The 11,388-nt window shown below is 40.3% G+C and overlaps 1 protein-coding gene across 1 annotated transcript in view; it reads right to left on the bottom strand.

The window, feature by feature from the left end:
* Window positions 1-2,792: 2,792 nt before the first annotated feature.
* The window catches only part of LOC140195332 (junctophilin-1-like), a 156,608-nt gene continuing 148,012 nt past the window's right edge, over window positions 2,793-11,388 (bottom strand). The window contains exon 6 of the mRNA XM_072253494.1: window positions 2,793-4,392. The gene's annotated coding sequence lies outside the window, so the exon portion shown is untranslated. The remainder of the gene's footprint in view (window positions 4,393-11,388) is intronic.

Raw genomic sequence — 11,388 nt, 5'->3', positions numbered from 1 at the left:
TGAGCTCGCAAACTTGGCCTCGTAATAAAAAACAGGAATGGCAAGGTTGCTGCTGGATGTGCCTCAAGGCGCAGAGAGGAATAATGACAATAACACCACTTCTTTTAAAATAAATCAGACTTTTAATTCAAATTGTTTGAAGCAACAAAGTGATTTTAACTCAGTTCATTCACAAGGTGGTTGTCTAATTGGCTGCTTCCTACTCTGACATCATTTTACATCGGGCCTTCTGCTGAATGACCTAAATTAACAGATGCACTGATGTAAATTAGAGGATCTACATTCTGAACACATTGCTCAGTAAGACTAGTTGCAAGTTTAAAATTATTTTTCTGTAGTCAGTAGGTGCGGCAGTACTTTTTTTGTTTGCTTGGTCTTCCATTTCAGGGAGAATGCTGTTGACTGGCACATTCCAGTGTGTGGGAGGATATGCTGAGGGACACTCCAAGGCTTAGTGTAGCCACTTGCAAAGGCTCCGACAGGAAAGACCACAGTTGCAGTCTTACCTTGAGGGGCAACTTCATGTGTGACAGCCTCTCAAACATTTCACTGAGGCGATGTTTAAGGATGCAACAAGAGTGATGTCAACATATGGTAATGGAATGTGGAAAATTACTTGGTAAAGTGAGCACGATAGTGATGCGTCCTGATTATGTTTTTCTATATATTATGAATAAAATATATTTTTAGGAAAAATTTACATACCTTACTGATTAGAGGACATGCAGAATGCTATTTGTCCTTACTGCTCCCTAGTAATAATAATGTAATGAAAATCTCACGGTGGACAATTTGGACTGGCAGCTGTTTTAGAATGTTAATGTTCAATCTCCAAATTAGGAGAGTACTTATCTCCTTAAATAACCCTGTATTCTTTTTTTAAAATTTAGATTCTGTCAAAATATAACAGTTTGAATATTGAAGTGGTTCAATATACTACACAATTCCGGAAAGTACTGTTGAATGGAGGGGCTACTGCACAGGACTGAAAGAAGCTGCAGAAGGTTGTAAATCTAGTCAGCTCCATCTTGGGCACTAGCCTACAAAGTACCCAGGACATCTTTAGGAAGCGGTGTCTCAGAAAGGCAGTGTCCATTATTGAGGACCTCCAGCACCCAGGGCATGCCCTTTTCTCACTGTTACCATCAGGTAGGAGGTACAGAAGCCTGAAGGCACACACTCAGAGATTCAGAATCAGCTTCTTCCCCTCTGCCATCCGATTCCTAAATGGACATTGAAGCTTTGGACACTACCTCACTTTTTTAATATACAGTATTTCTGTTTTTGCACATTTAAAAAAATCTATTCAATATAGGTAATTGATTTACTTGTTTATTTAATATTATGTTTATTTTATTTATTATTATTCTTTTCTCTCTCTGCTAGATTATGTACTGCATTGAACTGCTGTAGCTAAGTTAACAAATTTCACGTCACATACTGGTGATAATAAACCTGATTCTGATTCTAGATTTTCCCAGTATTAGTAAGCTCAAGACAAACAGAACAGTCCTGGAAAATAACATAATGAAGGCCAACTGCAGTGAGAAAACTTGGACAACATGTGAAGCAGGTTTTCATAAGACCTCAAGGCATGGGAGCAGAATTAGGCCATTCTGCCCATCGATTCTGCTCCACAATTCCACCATGGCTGATTTATTATCCCGCACAGCCCCATTCTTCTGCCTTCTTCCTGTAACCTTTGATGCCCTGACTAATCAACAACCTATCAACCTCCACTTTGAATGGACCCAATGACTTGACCTCCATAGTCATCTGCGGCCATGAATTCCACAGATTCACCACCTTCCTCCTCATCTCTGTTCTCAATGGATGTCCTTCTATGTTGAGGCTGCTCCCTCTGGACTCATACTCCCCGCTATAGGAAACATTGTTTTCGCATCCACTCTATCTTTCAACATTTGATAAAAGTTCAATTCCTCCTCATTCTTCTGAACTCCAGTGAGTACAGGCCCATAACCATCAAATGCCCCTCATACATTAACCCTTTCATTCCCAGTATCAGAAAAGGCCCCCTGGTGCCTCTCATTCTTTACATGCTCCCACCGTCCTCTCTACTCTCCTATCAGATTCTGTTTTCTCTAGTCCTGTACCTTTTCCACCCACCTGGTTTTACCTATCACCGTCTAGCTAGTCCGCCTTCCCCTACCCCTACTTTTCTTTGTCTGGCATCTTCCCCCTTCCTTTCCAGTCCTGAAGAAGGGTTTTAGCCTGAAACATCGACCGTTTATTCACTTCTATAGATGTTGCCTGACCTGATGAGATCCTTCAGCATTTTGTGTGTGTTGTTCTGGATTTCCAGCATCTGCAGAATCTCTTGCATTTACTAGGATCTGGAGGGATATGGACATTGTGTAGATAGAAGGGATTAGATTTTGGTGTTTTTGGTTCACTTTTTAGTTGGTTCGGCACATTGTAGTCTGAAGGGCCCGTTCCTTTGCTGTACTGTTCTATATTTTATGTCCTTATTAAGTTCATCTACCATTTCTTTGTTCCCCATTACTAACTCTCCAGCATCATTTTCCAGCAGTCCAATATCCAATCTCAACTCTCTTTTACTCTTTGTATATCCAAAAAATGTTTTGTATCTTCTTTTGTATGTAGCCCCCCACCCCCGGCCACCCTCAGGGTCGCTTGGCTTGCTGTCGTCTAGGGAAACAGCCCTCGGCCCCGGCAAACTGGATTGTGTGGATGCTGTGTGAGGTACCCCAACCCGCCCAAATAACAGGCAATACCAGTTGCAATTAAATGATTTACAGTTTATAGATATTACTGGAACTATATAATTAAAAGAGAATAAAATATAAAAGGAAAATAAAAGGCGCCGCACTTATCAAAGTTCAATCTCTTCGTGCACAAAAACCGTTGGAGCTCAAGGACCTTCTTCTTCACCCTGCGACCCCCTCGGACCATCTCGACCGGCCGTCTGGGACCAACAACGGTGGTCGACCAGACGCTCCACACGAGTCCGTCTCCGTCTCCTTGCCGAACGTCCCGCTTGGGGTCCGACCCCGTTAGCGGACTCACAGCACCTCGTCCATCCTCTGTCTCGCTCTCCCGCCTTCTGCCCCCAAAACCCCCTCGCAAACAGTATCTTCAAATACACCAAAACCATAACAACTATCCCAATTGGTTAATAACGTATTTCTTATCACCCTCTAAACCACAACAAGCTGCTAGCGCAAACTTTCTTAGTGTTAAGACAACAAAGCCGCATTCCCCAGATTAACATAACAAAGACGCCATTTTAATTAGACTCTGCAGTAACATAAAAATCGAAACCCCCTTACATGTATTATTGGCTACCTTACCTTCATATTTCATCTTTTCTGTCCTTATGGATTCTTAACTTGCTTTCTGTTGGTTTTTAAAGGCTTCCCAGACCTGTACCTTCCCACTAATTTTTGCTATATGTCCTCTCTTTTGCTTTTATGCTGTCTTTCCCGTGTCAACCACAGTTGCCTGATCCTTCCTTTAGAGTGCTGCTGCTTCCTTGGGATGCATTTATCCTGTGCCTTCTGAATTGCTCCCAGAAATTCCAGCCATTGCTGTTCTGTTGTCATCCCTGCTAGTATCACCTTCCAGTCAACTTTGGCCAGTTCCTTTCTCATGCCTCTATAATTCCCTTTACTCCACTGTAATATTGATACATCTGACTTTATCTCTCCCTCTCAAACTGCAGAGTGAATTCTGTCAAAGGTTCCTTTACCTTAAGCTCCTTAATCAAATCTGGTTTATTACACAACACTCAATCCAGTATAGTCTTTCCCCTCATGGACTTCTCCACAAGCTGCTCTGAAAAGCCATCTCATAGGCATTCTACAAATTCTCTCCAGGGATCCGCGTCCAACCTGATTTTTCCCATCTACCTGCATAATGAAATTCCCCATGACTATTGAATTGAATTGACTCTATTACTTACATGCTTCATATACGAGGAGTAAAAATCCTTACGATACATCTCTATCTAAATGTGCAATGTACAATTTATAGTAATTTATAATAAATAGTATGTACAACAGGATAGTAAATATAACATAGAAATACAATTGTATCAGTATGAATTAATCAGTCTGATGGCCTGGTGGAAGAAACTGTCCTGAAGCCTGTTGGTCCTGGTTTTTATGCTGCGGTACCATTTGCTGGATAGTAGCAGCTGGAACAGTTTGTGGTTGAGGTGACTCGGGTCCCCAATGATCCTTCAGGCCCTTTTTACACACCTGTCTTTGCAAATATCCTCAATAGTGGGAAGTTCACATCTACAGATGCGCTGGGCTGTCCGCATCACTCTCTGCAGAGACCTGCGATTGATGTCAATAGGGTTTAGCCTGTCTCCATTCCTTCTGTAGGCCACAAACAGCTCCTTTGTTTCTGCGACATTGAGGGAGAGGTTGTTTTTTTTTGTAATTTATTTTTTATTGAATTTCATCATCAAACAAACATTTCCATAAGATGTATTTCAGATACTGTACATATATATCATATAATCATATTTGTCACAAATCTCCACATATTTATCTGAGGTATACACTTATAGAAAGGAGAGGAAAGGAAGAACAATCGAAAGTAGAAAACTATGTAGAGAGTAGGGAGTGATCTTTTTTTTTTACAACATATTCATTGACTTATGAGAATAAAATCAGGCCTATGAGGTGTTATGTAGTTAAACCATTTTTTCCTGTATGAATAAAACTGTTCCAACTTATGATTAACAGATGCTGTTATCTTTTCCATTTTGTAAATGTTCATTGTAATTTCTATCCATACATTTAAAGTTGGGCTCTCCTGTGATAACCATTTCCTGATAAGGGTCTTTTTACCAGCCACCAGCAGTACATTTATTAAATATTTATCTCTTTTCAACCACTCTTGAGGTATATACCCAAAATATATGGTCTTACTCTCTGAGGGTATTTCACATTTAAAGATGTTTTGTAGGGCATTGTGTATTCCGCTCCAATAGTCTTTGATAACGGGGCATTCCCAGAAAATATGATAATAGTTTGCATTTTGATTTCCACAATTTCTCCAGCAAGCAGGGGCGTTACTATCATAATGGGATTTCTGAGAAGGTGTAACAAAATTTCTTATCAAGTTTTTCCACCCAAACTCCCTCCATTTCTGTGAACTGGTACACTTCCATTGATACCTCCATATTATTGTCCATTCTTCCTCAGAGACTATTATCCCTCCATCCTTCTCCCATTTTGTTTTAATGTATGAAGTCGAATATGTTTTATGATTTGACAAACCATTATACACACTTGAAATTATTCTACTGCCATTGTCTGAATTATATGCTTTTCTAAATAGCTCTATCTGACATGTACTTGCCTTGGTTAATTTTTAACTGTCCTATTTACATACTGTTGCATCTGTAAATACCGGTAAAAGTCTTGATTTTCTAATAAGTGTTTCTCTTTGAGCATTTCAAAACTGAAAAGTGTTCCTTCTTTCATTATATTGCAAATATCTGTTATTCCTTTAGTCCTTAAATCTAGCATCCAGTTTATTCGGCGTAAAATCCGAGTCATATGCACACTATTTAAGAATTGGAATGTCTGTCTCTAGTTTATATTCTTTTATAATAGTTTTCCATATTTTTAGAGTCCATTTCACCCATGGGTTGTCAATATTATTTATGTAACTTTGTAGGTTGTTATCAGCCAAAATTGCCTGTATGGGGATGGAAAGTATCCTCTCCTCAATGTTTTTCCATTGAGTGACATGTGATGGGTTACATAGAAACATAGAAACATAGAAAATAGGTGCAGGAGTAGGCCATTCGGCCCTTCGAGCCTGCACCACCATTTATTATGATCATGGCTGATCATCCAACTCAGAACCCTGCCCCAGCCTTCCCTCCATACCCCCTGACCCCTGTAGCCACAAGGGCCATATCTAACTCCCTCTTAAATATAGCCAATGAACTGGCCTCAACTGCTTCCTGTGGCAGAGAATTCCACAGATTCACCACTCTCTGTGTGAAGAAGTTTTTCCTAATCTCGGTCCTAAAAGGCTTCCCCTCTATCCTCAAACTGTGGCCCCTCGTTCTGGACTTCCCCAACATCGGGAACAATCTTCCTGCATCTAGCCTGTCCAATCCCTTTAGGATCTTATACGTTTCAATCAGATCCCCCCTCAATCTTCTAAATTCCAACGAGTACAAGCCCAGCTCATCCAGTCCTTCTTCATATGAAAGTTCTGCCATCCCAGGAATCAACCTGGTGAACCTTCTTTGTACTCCCTCTATGGCAAGGATGTCTTTCCTCAGATTAGGGGACCAAAACTGCACACAATACTCCAGGTGTGGTCTCACCAAGGCCTTGTACAACTGCAGCAGTACCTCCCTGCTCCTGTACTCGAATCCTCTCGCTATAAATGCCAGCACACCATTCGCCTTTTTCATCGCCTGCCGTACCTGCATGCCCACTTTCAATGACTGGTGTATAATGACACCCAGGTCTGGTTGCACCTCCCCTTTTCCTAATCGGCCACCATTCAGATAATAATCTGTTTTCCTATTTTTGCCACCAAAGTGGATAACTTCACATTTATCCACATTAAATTGCATCTGCCATGAATTTGCCCACTCACCCAACCTATCCAAGTCACCCTGCATCCTCTTAGCATCCTCCTCACAGCTAACACTGCCCCCCAGCTTCGTGTCATCCGAAAACTTGGAGATGCTGCATTTAACTCCCTCATCCAAGTCATTAATATATATTGTAAACAACTGGGGCCCCAGCACTGAGCCTTGCGGTACCCCACTAGTCACCGCCTGCCATTCTGAAAAGGTCCTGTTTATTCCCACTCTTTGCTTCCTGTCTGCTAACCAATTCTCCACCCACACCAATACCTTACCCCCAATACCGTGTGCTTTAAGTTTGTACACTAATCTCCTGTGTGGGACCTTGTCAAAAGCCTTCTGAAAATCCAGCATATCACAGCTCTCAACTGTGCTGCAAAATAATAATCTCTAAGAGAAGGTAGGCCCCATCCCCCCTTTTCCTTGGCTAATTGCAAAGTTTTGAGATGAACCCTAGGCCTTTTACCTTGCCATACATATCTTGATAACATTTTGTTCCAGTCATTGAATTGATTTTGGTTAATCTCTATTGGTAGGGTCTGAAAGAGATATAGTAGTCTGGGCAGTATATTCATCTTAATAGATTTAATCTTTGAACTGAGACCAAGAAAAGGAATTAGATTCCATCTTGTTATATCTTCCTTAATTTTTTTTTATATATAGGCTGATGATTGAATTCTGATAATTTTGCCAAATCTTTTGGCATAATGATGCCCAAATATTTGACGGACTCTGTTTGCCATGCCCAAAGATATCTACTTTCAATTTCTCTTGGTGGGCTATAGTTATATGAAAGTAGTTGGGTTTTACCTATGTTGATCTTGTATCCTGATAGTTGGCCATATTGTTCAAAGGATTGCATCAACTTAGGTAAAGAGTATGCTGGTTGCCCTAGATAGTTCAAAATGTCATCCGCGTAACAGGCCAATTTATGCTCTGTCCCTTTATTAGTAATTCCCCTGATATCTTCAATTTGTCTAATGTATTGAGCTAATGGTTCCAGATATAATGCGGTGAGTAGTGGTGACCATGCACAACTCTGTCTCGTGCCCCTTTCTAGGGTAAAATTATTAGATAAATATCCATTGATTTTAATCCTGGCAGTAGGATTGTCATATAATGCCTGTATAGTTTTAATAATTGTGTCACGTAGACCAAATCTATGTAAAACTTTGTAAAGAAAATTCCAATTAACCGAATCAAATGCCTTTTCAGCATCCACGCTTATCACTATTGCTTCAATTTCTTTTTTTTATATGATCCATAATGTGAAGTGTCCTTCGTATATTGTCTTGTGTTTGGTGTTATTGTATAAGACCCGTCTGATCATTATGGTGTTATTGTATAAGACCTGTCTGATCATTATGTATCAGTGTGGGTAGAAACTCTTCTAATCATTTGGCCATGATGGAGGTAAATATTCTGTAATCCACATTAAGAACAGATATTGGTCTAAATGACCCACGTTCCATTTTATCCTTGCCTTCTTTCGGTATAGCTGAGATTATCGCCTCCTTCCAGCTGGATGGCATTTGCGCCTTTCTCAGGGCCCAGTTCAGTGTCTCCTATCTTTTTTTTCAGTTTCCACACCAGTATTTTCATAGATTTAGATCCACTTTCATAGTGTCTCTGTTTCAGTAACATTAATTTTTTTTTGATTTCTTGTGTAGCCAAACTATTAATTCATTCCTAATTTTTAAAATTTCCTCTAGTGTATCCTGTGCCAAACTCAATTTTTGTTTTTTTTCTAGTTCCTTCAGCTTATTTTGTAATTCCTCTAATGTTTTATTCCTTATTTTTTTCTTATATGAAGATATCGCTATAATTTTCCCTCTTAAGACAGCCTTCAGAGTATCCCATAGAATGGGAGGTGAAACCTCTCCATTACCATTAAATTGTCAGTAAAGACCAATTTCTTTTTTAATTTGTTCCTTAAAATGGGGATCATTGAGTAGATTTGAATTTAGTTTCCAAATAGTATTCTTTGGTTGTAGGTCAAAATCAACAGATAAATATATAGGTGCATGGTCACTTACATCTATTGTCCCAATTCCTCAGGTGATTATTTTATCTCTATCTTTTCCAAATGTTATGAAATAGTCTATTCTTGTATATATGGAATGGGGGGCAGAATAATGAGTGTAATCCCTTCTGTCAGGGAAAAGGTCCCTCCATGTATCAACTAGAGCAACATCCTCAAAAAGAGTGTTAATTTTCTTATGTAAGGACTTTGTTTCATAAGTTTTTCTATTGGAAGAGTCTAACTTTGGTTGTAATTGTAAATTTAAATCTCCCCCACATATCAAGAGACCTTCTGTTTCCATTACCATAATATCAGTAATTTTCTGGAAGAAACTAATATCACTCCTTGGGGCTGCATATATATTCAATAAAGTAACTGGATTTCCATCTATATTCCCCCTTACTAGAATATATCTGCCCTCCTTATCTCCCATTTTGAATACTTTTTCAAAATTTAGCTTGCTTGAGATGAGAACAGCAACTCCTGTTCTATGTCCTGATTTATATGAGGAGAAAAACAAATTAGTGAAGCCCATTCTCTTTAATTTTCCATGCTCATTTATCACTTAAGTGAGTTTCCTGTAAATATACTACATGGGCTTGTTCTTTTTTCATTTTTGATAATTTTACTGTGCTTGACTGGATTCAACAGCCCATTGACATTAAAAGAAATGAATTTTACTTTGTCCTTAGCCATGTGTATTTACCTGTTGGTATATCATTGAAATTTGCGGAATATAACTTAATCGATCTACTCCCTGAACAAATAAGAGCCAAGAAACGCGAATAATTTTTAAAAAAGGTAACGAAGGTGTGATTCCAAGGCTGGGGTCTCTAGATGACCCTGGGTTGAGCTAGAAGAAAAGTCTAGCCGTCTGGGATAGCCCCTCCTACCTGTGAGTTGAGGGCCCCCGTTACAGTACCTATAAAAGTAAGTAAAAAAAACTATGTCCTTTACACAGAAATGATTTCCCTGTGTATTCCTCCCATGTATATATTCTCATTTAGGTGGGGAAAAAGGAATGAATAAATGAATTTTAAAAAATTGAGTAATATAAAATCCACATTATAATACGTATTTCTCGAGATAGGTATATCACCGTCTATTTTTGCTTCATTTTAGTTTATCGGCACTTTTAAAGTTAACCAAACCTTATGTCTCTTCTGGAGGAGGTGAGGGCTGCCCTCGGAGAACTCACAGTCTCTTCCTAATATCCTTCTCCTGTTCTGCTCCCGTCCCCTGCTTTCTAGGTTCTCTTACTATTTCCCAAGCAGATCAGGATAACTGCTCAGCCAGACTTTCCCTTGGTTTGACTACACTAATGGGCAGTCCTCTGTTGTTCATGTCTGTAGTCGCCTCTTCCACTGTCTGATGTAGTCGTATCCCTTCTTGGTAAAATACCCTTAGTTTAGCAGGGTACAGGGTTTGGAATTTAATCTTTTCTTGCTTTAATATTTGTTTTGCTTCGGAATATTCCTTCCATTTCTGTAGGACCGCCGGGGGGTAATCATGATTGGAATATATTAATTTCCTGTTCCAAAACACCCATTTCTTACCTCAGGCCCTTCGTAGAATCTCCGCCTTGCTCTTGAAGCGACGGAGTCTAAGTACTATTGAGCGCAGTTTACTTTCTCTGTCTCCGGGAGGCCGCGGGACGAGTAAACAATGTGCCCTCTCAATTTCAATCTCCATAGTCCAGCACGTCCTGCAGCCGCTTGTCTACAAAGTCCATCATCGACAATCCTTCCGCTCCTTTGGGAACATTATAAATCCTGATATTTTTCCGTTGCGATCTTCCCTCCTGGTCAAGCAATTTACTTTCCCGTTGATTTAATATTTTTATCGTTTTACTTAGTGTCCGTTCCATGTTTTGCATGCGGTCTTCCACCTTCTCAATTCCAGTCTCTGCCACCGCTATTTTCTGATTGACGTTGGCAAGCTCTGATTTTATATCATTGAGTTGCTGTTTTATATCTTTTTGGACTTACCTTATCTCTTCCAGAATCCTTATCATATTTGCCGCTTCGCCTGCACAAGGCCCCGCGTCAGCCTCGCTGCCACACGCACGTGTAGGAAAGCCGCGCGTTGTATCTCTCTCTTCCATAGGCTCCGCAGTGATGCTTTTTTTTTAATCATTCTTTTTCCCCATTCTTGTCCCCCTTATATTTGATGGATTAATGGGGCAAAATATGCATTTTTCCAGAGGAGCTATTGATTTAAGCTGCCATTCTGAACGATGATGTCACCAGAACCCTGAGAGGTTGTTTTCTTGACACCACTCTGTCGGGGTGATGACTTCTTCTCTGTAGGGTGCCCCATTATTCTTTGAGATTAAGCCAAACAGTGTTTTATCATCAGCAAACTTAATTAGCAGATTGGAGCTGTGGGTGGCGACACACTCATGGGTATACAGAGAGTAAAGGAGGGGGCAGGACACATTCCTGGGGGGGCTCCTGTGTTGAGGGTCAGAGGGGCAGAGGTGAGGGAGCCCACTTTTACCACCTCCCAGCAACCTGACAGGAAGTTTAGGATCCAGCTACACAAGGCAGAATGAAGGCCGAGGTCTCTGAGCTTCTTGTTGTGCCTGGAGGGAATTATGGTGTTGAATGCTGAACTGTAGAACAGCATTCTCACATAAACATCCTTCTTCTCCAGATGTGTAAGGACGGTGTGCAGAGCTGTGGCTATTGCGTGATCTGTTGATTGGTTGTGCCAGTAGGCGAATTGTAGGGGGTCCAGTGTGGGTGGCAGCAAG

Source organism: Mobula birostris, chromosome 1, assembly GCF_030028105.1.
Source record: "Mobula birostris isolate sMobBir1 chromosome 1, sMobBir1.hap1, whole genome shotgun sequence".
Classification (NCBI taxonomy): domain Eukaryota; kingdom Metazoa; phylum Chordata; class Chondrichthyes; order Myliobatiformes; family Myliobatidae; genus Mobula; species Mobula birostris.
The sequence above is the reverse complement of the archived record's forward strand: the minus strand, read 5'-3'. Positions and strand labels throughout refer to the sequence as shown.